At 35.9% G+C, this 16352-nt stretch overlaps 1 protein-coding gene across 2 annotated transcripts in view; it reads right to left on the bottom strand.

Annotated features, from left to right (window-relative positions):
* Window positions 1-16352, bottom strand: part of POU6F2 (POU class 6 homeobox 2) — a 312255-nt gene that overhangs the window by 227988 nt on the left and 67915 nt on the right. The window lies entirely within an intron of this gene.

Genomic DNA, 16352 nt, shown 5'->3' with positions numbered 1-16352 from the left:
TGTAAAATGTGCCCAAAGTATGTATTCTATCACCAACTACATGAGCTGTTGAAACTAGGTGGGGCAGTGTTTCCCTTGCCCCCTCCCTCCAGACTATGTTCTCTTAATGGGCCATCAATGCCCTGCTGCATGACTCATAGATAACTCCCTCCAGGAGCTATCTCTGTTTAATGGGCAATCAAGGACTCATTGCATGACTCATAGAATGATATCAGCCCATTGTGAGATGCTCTGCCCAGGGGGAGGAGCCAGGCATTCCCACCTGGATATAATATGGGATTTGGGACAGCACAGGCAGCCTTACCCACTGAATTCCCATGGGACAAGAGCTACCAGACCTTTCTACAGGATCACTGCTTCAACAAGACCACTTCATCTGGACTGCTACCACCACCACAGGGTATCAAGTTGTATTCTGACTCTTTCAGTGATCTTTTGTACTATTGCATTTATTTTATCTTTTTTCCCCTCCTATTAAATTGTCTTCTGTCTGCCTTGGAGTCTCTCCCTGGTTTTGATTTCAAGCCAGCACGCACAGCATGTGAATAAGAAAGACTACTGCACGTGTTTCCAGTGTTGCAACAGATTTCCTCATATATTCTGTGTATTTTGTGACATGCCAAGTAGTTCAACCAATTTGTCTTTCTGGACAATTGACAAATAGCCAGTCTTTGCTGTTTCTGTCTTTATACACAATTTCATTTTGCAATTAAAGGAATAAACCAGACCAGTACTAAAATCTCCTCCTCCCTACATTCGCCTTGAGAAAACCCTACATTCAAAAAGCCACAGATGCCATTATCCCATTATTTTATACCAGCACCTGAGCTTCACTGCAGGTGAGAGACAGCAAGTCTCTAGGCTATCATGTCTCACTCTGAATCATGTTGGAATAAAAAAGACTATTCAAAAACAGTTGGAGAAACAGTATTGAAGAACTTTGTTTTGTCTGACCAATTCCAGCCTCATAAGCCTTTGTTATAGACTGACTTTTTTAAAGCTCTGCCCGGTGTTCCTTGTTTTTATTGAATTTTTACTGACTTTATTTTAACATATTCTGAAACATTTAAGGGAGTAGGATGCTCTCTCGAGTCATTTCTGTATTGGATTACACACTTCAAATCTGTAGGCTCTATCATATTGAACATATTCAACATGGACTGGCAACCACCAAAAAAAGTACTTTTCCCATCTTCTAGAAATTGTGATATGACTTCTGGCACACAGGAGTGTAGCAGAAATGCAATATTATTAAGTAATTCCAGCATTCACTGAAATTATTAACAATTTTTATTTTGCCTGACTAATATCAGCATTTTTTCATACATTCAGAGTGGTTAAGCTTCCTCAAGAAAACGGAATGGTTCAGTAGCTGTGTTTTTCAGGATTTTATGGCTTAAATTCTGGTGTCAGAGCCTGGCTTTTAGAAAGCAAAGGATGCAATTGTAGACGGATTTGCAAAAATAACTCTTGTTTCTTTTTAAGCTTACTGCCTCTGAGAGAAGAAATGGTAAAAATCTTTTGGGGGGAGAGAGTGACACACTTAAGAAATATGGTAATGACTTTTAAAAATGCAAAAATTTTATTTCATAGTTACTGCTTTCATTATTTATTTAGTAGCTTATCAAATAATTCTTCTATCCCTGAACAACAGCTCCACTTCAAAAGAAAACCCACAAAAGCATTCAGAAAACTGGTAAGTGCAACATTTTGTGCATGTGCTAGTCAGGGACTGATGCCTTGTGTTATCCAGTGTTTGTTTAACAGAATCTTATCAATGATTTAATGAGCTGTTTCTAAGAGGAAATGCCAAAGACAGTTTAAAAGAAAAACTGTTGAATGGTAACACAAAAAGGTTGAATAATATCTTCAGAAACACATTTATACATGCTTGTTCACTTCCACTTACCCATGAAACAATGCACAGCCAAATCATGTAAGTGCTAACCACAAAGCATACAGAATTACTCAGTGACATTGTGCAAGAGCCTAAACAGACACTTGCTTTAAGTAAGTGCATGCTACTCCCAGTCTCTTTGCATATTAGTGCAAGCTTTGGGGAAGAACTTTCATTTACATTGGAAATGTACAACTGATGTCAAATTTGCCACTCCAGCTTTTTCAGTTTGTCTTTGAAATTAACAAAACTTCTGTTTATAATACTTGTGCTTTAGAAACAGTATACTCATGCACAGCAACTGCAGTCCTGCTTTTCATGACTTTACATGTGAACTTTTTATCACAATGATGCTTTCTCTAAAGCACCAGACAACTCTTGCCAGAACAGCTTAGATAGTACAGAAAGCAGCTGGCTGTGCAGCACAGAACTTTAGTAGAAGCTCCTACCTATCCCCGTAACTTACAGGAGGATAGGTAGAAAGGTAAAACATATCCATAATGCCTTAAATATGGTGGCTCTTCTATCTTCATTTATGGGTATTCATTTTCATTTCCTGGATCCTACTGTGAATGCTTCCAGTGGACTGCACAACAGCTACAGTTTAAATATTTCTTAAACAGAGTTTTTACTTCATGTGGGAACAGTTGGTTTATTCTCTGGCACTGAGCACCTGCATTAGCCTCACTACACATATCCTTACACTTTCCACAGTTTGAGATCTAAGGGAGGATGGAAAACAATTTACAGACCTTTAACAGCACTTCTTATTAGTGTCTCATTTCTGCACTTCTCATGTTTGAGAAGCGGACTGCCAGGAGACCATCCCCAGGCACAGGGAGGAAAGTCTCCTAGAGTACCCAGGAAAGGATTGAGTAAGGAAGTTAGACAAGCAAGCTAGGACAGATTCAAGCATAGATTAATTCCTATTTGCAGTCACTCTTTTCTGCCTCCCTATGTACTACAGCATTTCAGGATCTGACCTTCAATGAAAATAAATACTGGAGAACAACTTCACCAAAATCGTGGTACACCCATAGCAACTGCAGTTGACATAAGCCCTTATGCTTCTATTGAAAAAGATAATAATGAAGCAGCCCTGAGCTGGTCCACAAACATGATAACAACTTATCAAAAAAATCCTAGAAACCAAATTCTGTTCAGCATACAAGCCCTTTAGAGTGACCACTTGCTCTTTGTGGTGGTACTGTGGATCTTGCACAACTACATTCATGCTGCCTTTTGGTCATATTTGTCCTTCAATCTTAGTCCCTCCTTAATGTTTTGAGACAAGGAGATTCATAATCTCCTTGTCTCCCTGCACAGTCTCAGAGGATGCTGGTTTTCCGCTGGACAGTGTGGAGCAGGCCAAAACTAAATGCACAGAGAATCACACTGATGTGGAAACAGCCACAAGTTTTCCTCCAGAATAATTCAGCAGAAAGGATACAAATTTCTGAATATAGATAGGCCTTATAAATAAAGCAGGAAAGCATTTTCAGTGAGAGAAAAAAAATGCTTTTTTTATTCTGGGCATAACAATCAGTTTAAACATCTGCAGCTATTTAAACACACCTTATAATTTCCCTATAAATACTGTACACTACATTGATATATACATGAAGGCATTTACACGTGTAGAAAAGCAAATTCCTTTGAGAAGTCACTCTCCATTGCAGCATAAATACCATACCACTGAGGTGGAAGTTGTTAGTGTTTCTTACTGGTAGGTCAGTCAGAATTCCATCTGTCTTTTTGACAATATGTTCACAGCTTCCCAATTCCCTTGCGGTTTCTTGTCTGGTGAAAACCCCTTGGAATGCACCATGATCACAGGTTTCCTTTTTTTTCTGTGTTGTGCAAAGGCAAGTTACAGAGCAGAGGGGTTTTTTCCAAAAGGCCAAATGCACATTCCTTCACAGTTCCTTCCTTTCACAGCTGATAAATTCTTGATTCAAGATTCAGAGCAGTTCCAGCCAAGTCCCTCTGCTGTGGGTCCATTTTAAGAGGGGTTAAACTGCCTCACATACCATTGGTTTCAGTGGAAGGCAGGGAGGCCTGGCTCCGCCATGTTACATGGTCCATGTATGGTTTGTATATTGGAACCAGTTTCATATAAAAGATACACATCCAGCGCTATCCAGGTTTTTACTTTTAGTGCTTAGATCAAAGAATTCAGAAATGAGGAAAACAGTTACTCCATCCTCCATTTCTATACCCTGTCAGATCCTTCCATTCCTTGTTAGCAAAAAGAAGTGCATAATGCCAAGATGAGAGGTGCCAAGATCCAAGTGTTAAAATTATTCCTTTTATATAGATATGCTGAATTCAGCATCCTAAATCTTTGTGCAAATAAAAATTCCAAGAATGAAATGACCAGTGAGTGAAATCCTAATGAGTGGGCCAAGGTGTTACCCCTAGAGCTCCTGAATATTCCATCTCAAAGAGAAAAGGGGAGGTGAATTAATTTTAAGATATATTAAAATAATGCCATTTAGAACAGATCCCTGTTTAAAATATTTGCTAAATAATAGTGTGTGCTGTTTTAAGCAAACCTCCTTTTTTCCTTTAAAAATATTTTTAATGCCTCAACAGTGTATTACTAAATAAACTGACGAAACATCTCAGAACTAACATAAATGTGCAATTTTAATGCCTTCTAATCACACAAATCAGCACAAGATTTTTGTACTTGTGCATGACCTTCTTCAAATTATCCCTCGATTTTGTCTGAATGAGAATGAGCATGGGCTATTTGATAAAAAACACTAAGTGTGTGAAATGAGGGGCCCTCATCGTTCCTGCCAGAATCCTCTTGACAGAATGATGATAGAAGCATCACATCCCTGAGAGAGTAAATGCAAACTGACAGGAGATGAGCCTTTAGATGTTGAATATAATCTTGAATTGTGCTTGAAGTGTCTTATTATCTTGTCTTTTGATGTCTGAAGGGGTGGCTCATTGTTAGAAAAAGGAAAGCCCTTGCACATCTTTGCCATCTTTAAAAATTGTTTGGCCTTTAACAACTGCTTTTCCAACTAATGTCCATTTCTCCTGACAATAAATATGGCAGGTCATCAGCAAGTGACAAACAATTTACTTTACATGCCAAGCTTTTATGTCTTTTGAGAGCTCATGTGGAAGCATATTTTAAAAAGCCAGGAAATTAGCACCATTGCAAATGTTAAAATGTCTGCATATGTGTAGCTTTCTGCGTGTTTATTCATTACTGCTACTATTCTGTTTTAAAGTCCCGTCTTTCCTGTAATCAGACTGCTGTTAAAGTTCTTTATTTATCATTGGCTAAAAATAGACAATTGAAAAAAAAGAGCAAGAGACAATTTTCTTCTGCTCTAAAAAAAGAAACATTATAGATAAAGTACATGGGTAATGCATAAAATCATATTTATTCATAATAACAAATCAATATTACCAGCAGTATGGCACAGTTTACCTGTATTGCAGATCCTCACAATCACATCACTGTTTTTCCACCTTCAAGCAGCTTGACTTTTTCTGGTGTGGTTTTTTTTTTTTCTTTTTTCTTTTTTTTTTCTTTTTTTTTTTCCCCCCAACTTAAAAGTTTAATGACAAATCAGATCAATATGATTCCTTAGCAACTAAATCACAGGCACACTAGTTTTTCCTGTCATATCACCAGTTTTGTGAAAGCAGTCAAGTTCTTTTTTCAGGCCTCCATCACTCTGAGAATCCATAGGAATTCTCAAATGGATCATAAACTGTTACAGAGTTCAGGTTATTGTATCATTATAAAAACATATTGATATAGTACAGATGACAAGATGCTAGTCTATTACAACCATCTGAATACCATAAGAACTATCAGATATAAACAAAATAAAACAGTCAGCAATACACTGTCTTTTAGGGAACCCATTTTTTAAAATGTTTCAAGCTGGTTTGGAGCACTGCTATTATATGAACCCACAGAAAAGAGAACACAAAACCAGAAGAATGTTTTATTAAAATTACATAATGAAAAACCTGACCAGAGCCTAGAGATTTTTTTTTTTTTTTTCCTTTTGCAAGAAAGGGTCTGATTTTTCTCCTCATGATGAATGTTTCACACCTGAGTTTTCAGACAGAGTGTAAAGTAAAACTCTCCTTCATCTCCCTTCCAATAGAGCCCCAGACAGCCCAACTGCCATTGCTGGGGGAATGCACCCTGTATTCTAGCACACCAGCCTTTATACCAGACAGGGTCTGCTGATACATGCAAGTCTGAAATTTGTAAAGTGCTATTCAAAATACACCAGCATCATTTTATGCAAATGAGACAATGGCAATGTGAGAAAGACCTAACCCCCAAACTCAATCCTTCTGAAGTCCACAGTCACAAGCTGGAGTCCTGCAAATCCAAAGTTGCTCACTGACTAGCACATCTCATCTGAGTAAACCTTTGCATCATCTGGTCCCTCTTTTATTCATTGCTTCATAAAAGCAATGTGGGGGATGGGGAGAACGGGAGCAAGCCGGACACGCTGATTGAAAGATTTTTTTTCTTGTCAGTGACTGTTATGAGAAGGTTCACTGTGCTATATCCACACAGTTAAAATGAGAAGACTCTGAAAATAATGTATCAAATCCCAGCAAGAGAGCCACGGAAGATTTCCTTCATTCTCTTCATACCGGGGAGAAAAAATCACATCAACTAAAACCACTTGAGATGCAGATGCTTTTCTTGCTGAATATTAGCATGAATTTTACTGTGCTTATGACAGTAAAGTATATTCAATTAGTAGCAAAAATATTTTTTATGCTTTCATTTCCTATTTTCTTTTAGCTTTAAATTCCATTTTTCCTTCATAAATATTTGTGACTTGCAGTCCAAATATTTATGCTTTCAGGCAAGAAATATGAGAAAGGAGGAGAAATATAAAACCTTTACCTTTACAATCACAGTTGAGTCCAAATATACCTACCTAATTTCCTTCCCCTCCCTTTAATCTCTGCTGATTTCTCTAGTTGCTTTTGTTTTAGTAATAATTACCATTTATGTTCCCTATTTTTTTAATTATGATTATCCACTCACTTAAATTTTTCCCACCTTAATGGAAGCTTTACTTGCATTCCTTATACACCTACTGACCTCCCCATGACACCAGAGGTAGAGTTGCAGAACCTTAGCAATACTCATGGAATACACCTGCACAGCAAAGCAGAAACCTAAAGTAACCCCAGGACTGGTTCCATAGTTCATCATCTGTTAAACATGAATGCAGCATAATTATAGAGTTGTCCTTCCTGTCAGTATGTTCCCCTGGCTGATTTTAGCTCCACAACATAAGAAACCCCTGTATAGGAGTGACTGAGATAAGTGGAGGCCCCAAATTGGCTGTTGAAATCTATGGTCTTCTGTTTGTGATGGACAGTCACCCAAGACCTGTCAGAATCTGGCCTTGTGTTTATTCGGATCACTGAGGAAACATAACATCTCTACACCATATGAATAAATCTTAATTGTATGCAAAATACAATACAAAAACTACCCCTAGCTATTTGGTCAAGAGATTAGACAGAAATCAAATGATTTTTCTTCCTCTCCAGCAAATACTGTGCTATCTCAAGAAATAATTACATGTACTTAATAGTACAATATATTCATATATGCCTTAAAATATGTTAACTGAAAAGTAGCTCTGGCTTCTTGATTAAACACAAGTTTTTGATTGTCCTCTTCAAGGAACAAACTCCTCCAAGCATAAAGCTTCAAACAAATCACAGAAACCTAAAGACCTTGGCAGATGGAAGCAAAATGCATTTTGCAACTGCCCATGACACAGCTGTATGTGTTTCCTGCTGTGTGCACGCACCAAGGAGCAGAAGAGAGGGGAACAGCTCCAAGCCTGGCTGTAAGGAAGAAGGGAAGACAGGAAAGATGGACTTTTGTTTTTACCGATGTTCTACTTTACAAGCCTTGGTGTTTTGTGAGAGTGACAGGCTAGGCTGTGTGTCCAATGTGCTCTGGGAGAGGAATTCCTTTTTAGTCTTCTGAAAGGCAACTGACTGCTAGTAATTTTTTATTCAGCAACTTAAACCCAAGATTTTAAAATGTGCGACTACATCAGACAGGAGACTGAGCAAGAAAATGTAAATTATTTGGTCTAATGGTCACCAAACCATACGACCACCATCTAAACTGAAAAGCACAAAGATGTTACTAAAAGCCAATAGTATAAAAGTTAGTGTTACTGCCATTCTATAAACTACATGCTAGTTTTGAAAGAAGGAATCTAATGATAGATTGTTGTAGAAAATGCTGTTTTTAATTAAAATAGTCTTTATTACTTATTTGTCTAACATTCAAATCTTCAGTGTGACATGAAATTGTTTTAAGACTCGGAGGTTTTTTATTGTATCAAAATAATGGACATCATATTTCAGTCACATTGGCTGTTAATTAATATACATTACAAACATATATACATATTTAACTTTTGTAATCACTTTCAGGTAGTGTGATTAGTCTGTTTTGTGAAATGTAACATTTCTTTAAGACTACTTCAAACTGTTCAGAAATTAAAATGATGGTTTACCTTTCAGGGAAAAAAAAAAAAAAAAAAAAGGATATCGGACAAGAAAAACAAAACTCACAGTTTCCTAATAATCCTTATTGTATATTCTAAAATAAAACAAGAAATCCTAATTTCTTTTAGGCATAGACAAGCAGTATTTTAGTATTAAAAAACATGCTTTAGAGTGCAGGGGTAGATATAGATATCCCTGAAATCTAGAGAACAAACCCAATTTTAGTTTCTCTGAAAACAGCAGATTCTACTTAGCCAGATAGGACAAGGTATTATTCTTCTCTAGATTACCTCTGCTTTCAAAGTAAAAGGGCTTCTGAGAGCTTCAAAGCAGTATCATAACATAAAACAGGACATGTCACAATACAAATCTTTCTTTGTTTCATACTGATATTGATTTGATTTTTAGATAGTGGAAAAAGAGAAAAACAAGACTTTATGAATAAAAACACCAAGCCATTACATGAAAAAATAATACTCCTGTGGAAACCTGCAAATTATAACACATTTAATTTTATACTGGTTTTGTCCCTGTTTAGCATTAATTGTCTCATTTCATCATTTGAATGTAGCTGCTACCTGAATTTGCCAGAAATTTTGTAACTCGCAAAATACAGTTACTTTGTTAGCGCTAATGTCGAGTGGTAGTGCACTAGCACTAGTACTAGTGGTAGTAATGTACAAAGTCAGAAAATAAACCATTTGTGGAAGAAACCTTGATATATTAAATATGCAATTTAAGCAAAGTATAAAACCCCATAAAGCTGATGTTTCCATCCTTTGACCATCTCTCCCTTAAAAAAGGGGCCACAGCTGCTGGATCCAACAGAAGTAACATTTTCACAAGGAAAAAGAAATAAAACAAAGAAAAACCTACAAATTACAGAAGGAAAAAACCTAGGAAGACAACACAAGGAAAACCAAGTGTTACACAGGATATTAAAGAGAAAAATGATCCACAGGAGAATGGCAACTGTTACTATGAGCTTCCTACAGCTACCTCTGCCTTTGGATATTTTAAAAAAATTTATTAACCTGACGGCAGGAAACTTTATACAGATTGCCCCCGACAGGGTGCCAGTTTGGAATAAGCACTTGCCACCTCTTTGTTTAGCATAAGGAAATCAAAACAGGTGTTAAGTGGAGCCATGTGTACATTTGGGCAAATCTAACTTTGCCTCCATCTGCCTTAACTACACATTCTTATGGAGAACTTGATAAATCATGCGAAGTCCAAGAGAAACGTACCATTATCCTTCATTTTCTTTTTACATTTGCTTCCTTTCAAATATGCTAGTGTCTGATCTATTATTAATCTCAAAACACAAAGTGGCAAGGATATCAATCAAAGAATGTAATAGTTCTTTCACAAATTACCTGTTTACTGTCTAGTAGCCAGCAAGACCCCTTTGAAACAGCCAGCCATTTATGCTGCTTTTAAACAAGTTTGTTGCTATTTTTATGGCTTTAAAGACAGAGAGAAAAAGATTAATTAAAAATGAACCATTTGTCATTCAGTCATACCAATTACATACTAGGATTTAATTCTTTTTTTCCTTCCTTCTCTACAGTTAGTTGTTCTGTGTATAAATACAGAGAATCAAACTTCAAGCCTCATTTAAGAAACACATAGAATACACTTAAAAAACCCACGATTACCTTATACTCAAACCAACTTTTCTTTGTTTTTTAAATGGTCGGTCTTTTTCACAATTCAGGGACAGTTACAAGAGTCATCCTTATTTCCATACAAGCAGGGGGATTTGTTAGTGTGGCTGCAACACCTGCCCTTCATCAGCTCAATATTGCTTTCATCAAAGGTTAAGGGACTAAAACTCTGGTCTCCTCAGAGCTAGAATATATGTCCTAGCACCAGTACCACAACAGCCTGAGCTACCTGCAATACCTAAGTACAGCAAGAAAGGTGAGATGAGGATGGATTTTCTATCTTATCATTGCATCATGCTTTGTGTTTAAATAGTCATCTGTTTATGTTTTAATGGGCATTTACTCCCCATTCACAAGTACATGCTCCACTGACAGAGTAAGAATTCTGCCAAGAAATCAGACAACAGCATTATTCAGAGTGATTCAAATCCCTGTTTGCAAGTACCTGATTAAAAATGCTCATGTCAAATATATCCTTCAGAAATAACAATCAATCAGATCTCTGGGTTCTTTAAGAACTTACTCATTATTTGAGCAAGACATTCACTACATTTTTGAAAATGGATTTACAAGCCTGTATGATGACTCAGTACTGTAAACATACCAGCCATTAATGTTTCTCATTGACACAGTCTTTGTAATTAAATAGGGTTCCTAATTCACAGATTACATACTTTAAGGAAAGTATCACACATTCAAACACTAGCAGGGTCAGTCCTATGGATAACTGATAGTGTCTTAGAACAAAGCATTCACAATGTGGACATTACTGAATAAAGTTATGCGAAGAGACAAAAATCTTTATATGCAGATCAAACATTGCAGATGTTATGTCTGCAGCATCTAAAAGAAGGCTCTGATTTCAATCGAAAGACCATTTGGGCCATGAACCTTCCTATCAGAACAGAAGTATTCACTAGAGCTTTAAAATGTGTCAAGAGCAACAAATATACATTGCTTTCTTCTACTGAAATTACCAAACCTTAGCTAAGGGTTCCTGATGGGCAGAGCTCTTATAGGCCTTTAAAATTTCAGGATATAACCAAACCACTGAGAATCACCTTTAAATACACTGATGAAAGGCAATCTCATAGTCTGAAGGCCCCCACAGGCTAGATACACTCTTGAGCTTGATAACGTGAGCTTCTTCACACCAACCTGACAATGATCTCTACTCTGACCTGCAGAGACAACTGTCTCAAGAGGTAAAAGACAATTTAGTCCTTTATCCTTTGTAACTGAAATTATTCCAGTGCCATAAATTCTAATCAAGGCAACTCCAATTTAAAATATATATACATATAACATATATTTCTTTAAAGATTAATACAAGGGACCTGCTAGCAAAACATTATCAACCAGAAAGAACTTCTACCTTGTTTCTCTGCAGTATATACATGTATGGTTATATAGAAGGATGCACACAGTTCTGAAACATGGGTAACAATATGGGAAAGGAAAATTAAATCCCAAAACCAATGCAGAGGTTTGAAAATAAAAACATGTTTATTTAAATGTGTGCAGATTCATTTAACTCCCATGTCCCCACTCCATATTTCAAGCATACACAGCATTATGAAAAGATCAAAAGCCCACTAATGAACCAAAGAAAATCACAGCCATCAGATCCAGCACAAGAAACTTAAGATTTAATTTCACTAGAACAAAACTGCCCGGGGAAAAAAAAAAAAAAGAAAAAAAAAAGAAAAAAAAAAAAATAAAAAAAGAAAAAAAAAAAAAAAAGGTTAACAGTAATTTTTTTTTTTTTTTTTTTTTTCCTATCCTACAGTAATTAAATAGGAAACACTTCTACTCCAGAATTAGAGGCTTGGTATTGCCCTTCCTACAGCCTTACAGCTTTATTTAATTTTTGATTCATAGAACTACAGGCTGAATCTCGAAGAATAACTTTTTATCACACAGTAAAATTACCTTAATATGCAAGTGCATGCACTCCCAGCTTCTCCCCCCTCCCCCCATCATATAATTATGTCACAAATTGCCTTCAATTAAACATTAATTAAGGACTGCCTCTAACACCAGGAAAGTTAGCCTCAGTCCACAGGGGGTTTTGATGCCTGGATCAGCCACTTCATTCCTGGGATATTTGCCATACTGAGAATTTTATGTATGACATACCCTTGGTGTCTATACCAACTTTTGAATCTCAACAGTTTATTACACAGCTAAACACGACAGGTGCTTTTTTTTTTCTTCTAAGTTTTGGTGGGGTTTTTTTGTTTGTTTGTTTTGGTTTTTTTTAAGAGCAATACTACATAATTTATACCAGAATTCTTTGAAAATATAGTAAAAAAATGACAGCTAGGATTAGTTAAGGTAGGATCAAGTCCCAATATGTTTATTCAAGTGAAACTACTGCTTAACATTAACAAAAGCTTTCTCTAGTAAGACCGGTGGCATTTGGCCTGGGTTAGTATTTTGAAGGATATTGCAGAGTAAAACAAGTTGAACTGAAAATGACACCGCCAGAAAAGTCAAGAGCCATACGCAGTTTCTGTGTTACTTAATTACATTTTATGGATAAAATAGGAGATATTACTTCATAAATATTTTTATAAGTAAATAACTCACCACAAGATCTCTTACAAAGCAACTTCACCTGATACTGTACAGCAAAACTGGGATTACTGTAACAAAACCACTGTATCTGTGCTACACATTTTAAAACTCTATTTTTGAGGTATCATGTTCCAGGATAGATTCCTTTATCAACATTTTGCACTTTATTTTTGCCCACTTTTTCTACTCTTTTCTGGTTTCATATAACTTTTGCATGCAGGTAGGCAAATTCAAAAGAGTCCACTGGTATAAAAGCACAAGTAGAGGATTACAGACTCCTGGACCATGGGATAGCATTTTGTTTCAAAAAGAAACAAATAAAAAAAAAAAATTAAAAAAAAAATCACCACCACCAGGAGAAAACAAGCCAGCAAACAACAATAAGGTGCAACCCCTCTAATCACAGCTGCTCTTGTCATCACTCACAGGGAACAGCTGCACCACAATGACAAAGTGCATCTTCCCAGACACCTGTACACCAGTTTCAGGTGGGAGATATTTCAGATCATCGGGAATTTATACTTAATTCTGGTATTTCTGATACTTATAATGCTCCAGCATTCATCTGTTTTGTCACTGATAGTAAAGCACCCCTAAGAAAAGCAAAAATTTAGTGCATCTCTTAAAAAATAAGTATAATTAAGTGTGCTCCTGCCCTTTCTTCACTGGCGGTGCGGACTGAAGAGGTACTATTCTGACAAGCAACAAAAAATAAATACCCACTGTTTCTATGGCATGCAGTGAAATGCCCAAGCAATGAAATTTGAGAATAAGTTGGTGAATTTTAGGAAATGGTACAGGTGAGAAAGGCAGGCCTTTGCAGAAATAAACTCATCCATCAAAAGAAGCTAAGCAGAATGTGTCCGGTAAAAGAAAAGAAAGCTCTTTGCATCTTGTCATTCAACTCTATTCATCTATATGAAAATAAGACTCATGAAATATTGCTAACATCAACAAGACACACAAATGTTGGTTATTCATTCCAACCAAACCAGTACATGGTTTTCAGAAACCCTTAAAAAAAATGAAAAGCAGCAGTGTAGAAAAACTTCGTTCTATAGGGACCTGTCTCCTCTTGACTTTCTAAAATGCTCTTCCTTCACCTGCTTAAGAAACTTGGAGAAAATTTTCACACAGCATGTATTAAGTGTTATATTTTTAAAAAGTATTTATTATCTGAGATTACATGAAAGAAGGTTGAAGGAGAAAGTTGTGATTCTCCATGCCAACACCTGTCAATATGTTCACAATAATTTAACTTCAGACATTGGAAAGAAAAGTACAAAGTAGGCATTCCTAACATGCTATTAATAATATTAAACAGAGAGAAACAAAAACTATAGGGTGGTGATGTTCTATATTTATGTATCTGAGCTTTAAACACAGCTACACTTAATAATTTTTAGTGTTTACTGCAAATCTATCTTAAGGGATGCATCTGTAATATAACATCTAATCATCTTTATTTTACTTATGCTCAATTTGGTCCTCAAATGTATCAAAATTGCCCCACTATCCTTTATTTTTTTATTATAAAAGTTACTAAAATTAATTGACAAGAGCTGTTGCTAATAGATCTGTAACATCAGTCATAATTGTAACAAAACCACAATAAATGGTACATGAGTTCATACTGAGGCAGTTGGACTATTTCACCTACTTTTGTTTACTTGGGAACATCTTTTTAGCAGTATAAGGATCAGACTAGCAAACATCTTACGCTCACCAATAGAAAAAGCATAATATGTGAATTTTTAGCTTTTTCATTAGTGCTTTTAGTGAAATAAATTATATTTTCAGCCCAGAAGGAGACAAGATACGGTTACACATCATTTTTATATCACACACAACAACTCTGATGAAAGTGTCTGTGTATATTTCACCACCACTGTAGAACATCTAAATTACAAGGGATCAAAAATTATCCTGCCTTTTATTAGACTTACCTGATCTAAAAACAAACAGACAGTTCACTATCCTCAAATTAAAAACTAATTTTTTGCTTTGTATATGTCTTGCTGTATTTAATAGATGGACCCTAAACATTTGAGCAAATAAAACATATAAACACAGCTGAAGATATTTATATTACTCTAGATGACTGGTAGTCCTTTGGATTTTAGACATTATAATTCTTTCCTGGATGAAATGGGCTAAAATAATCATCATATGATTTTTTAATGTTCAAACTGCTAATGGAAATTATGCTTTCCATGGAAAAAAAGATTACTAAGAGGGGGCTGAAAAATGGATATTATATTCAGTGACAGTCATTACTGCAATCCAGAAATTAAATTTTAGGGTGGGAGTTTAATTATTATTTTTCCTGCATCTGTAGTGAAGTTATTTAGTAAAACATTCTGTGCTGTATATTTCAGTAATATGTAAAGAATATTATAATATAAAATTGCACATGTTCTTTTGTTTTTAAAAAAATCTTGTAGCTCTTATTGTAGGTGGAATACTGAAATCTGAACACTGCTACAAATATCCTTACAGATTATGAAATCAAAAGTTGAATCTTAGAGAATCAGCTCTCACCCTCTCTCCCTAAAAGCTTAATTCCCTTTAAACAAGATCTTTTTCCTTTTGACTTCCACCTATAGAATAATAAAAAATAAGTAAATGCTCCATTTTTATTAAAGTTTGTCTCAGTTCACAAACAGAAATAATTAAAAGGGACTTCTTCAGAGGTGCAGTTCCTCTAAACCTGAAATGTCACAATGTACCATACAGCGCTGCTACAGTTCAGACACCTATCAACATCCATCACTCAAGCACGCGCCTCAACAGCTCTGCTCCCTTTTCTGATTAGAGATCAGAGTTGCTTGAGTTGGCTTACAGGGTGTCATCCATTTGAATGACAGATGTCTCTGTTTGAGCGCCACTCTCACTGCTTTTGTTTTGATTGTGAAATATTACACTTATCTGGCACAATTTAGATTATTCCAAAATGAATAAAAATTCAAAAGGTAATTTCTCTTTCCACAGGATTGAGGAGAAATATTTCATTTCTAATTTAAATTCCAAAAACATCAGCTCCACGTGCAATACCCTCGCTAGGCTTTGTTTCCTCAGTATGAAGTGTTTTCTACAAGTATCTTTCAGTTCTCTTCAGCCAGATTTATTTTTACCATTAAAAAATTAGAACCTTTCAGTTTAATCAAGCCTCAGAAAAAGCTGGTAGCATGTGCCACACACCAGCACCTACCACAATAATTGTTCAAGTACTTGAAGAAAATGATATACACATGCACACACACACGTATTACTTTACATTAGAGTCCATGGCTCTAAAAAAATCATAAAACTTCTGCAACTTGCACTAAATATGTCCATTGTTAACAAAAGTTTTCAAGACTGATGCTGTCATTCTGGTAACCAGTTGCAATAGGAGCAGAGGACTGTGTGCCTGCATGCTCCAAGCTACTCTTTCCTACTTACAAGAAAATTGAGTGGGAACAAAAATCAACAATTAAAAACAAAACAAAAAACCAAACAAAAACAACAACAAAAACAACAACAACAAAAACAAAACAAAAACCACCAAAAAACCCAAAACAACAACAACAAAAAAACCAAACAAACAAAAACCAAAAACAAACAAAACAAAAAAAAAAACCCGGGGAGATTGCTCTTCCGGACAACATGGTAGCAGT

The sequence above is a fragment of the Hirundo rustica genome, chromosome 1, assembly GCF_015227805.2.
Source record: "Hirundo rustica isolate bHirRus1 chromosome 1, bHirRus1.pri.v3, whole genome shotgun sequence".
NCBI classification, from domain to species: Eukaryota; Metazoa; Chordata; class Aves; order Passeriformes; family Hirundinidae; genus Hirundo; species Hirundo rustica.
Note: the sequence above shows the minus strand (reverse complement) of the source record. Positions and strands in the feature narration are given on the sequence as shown.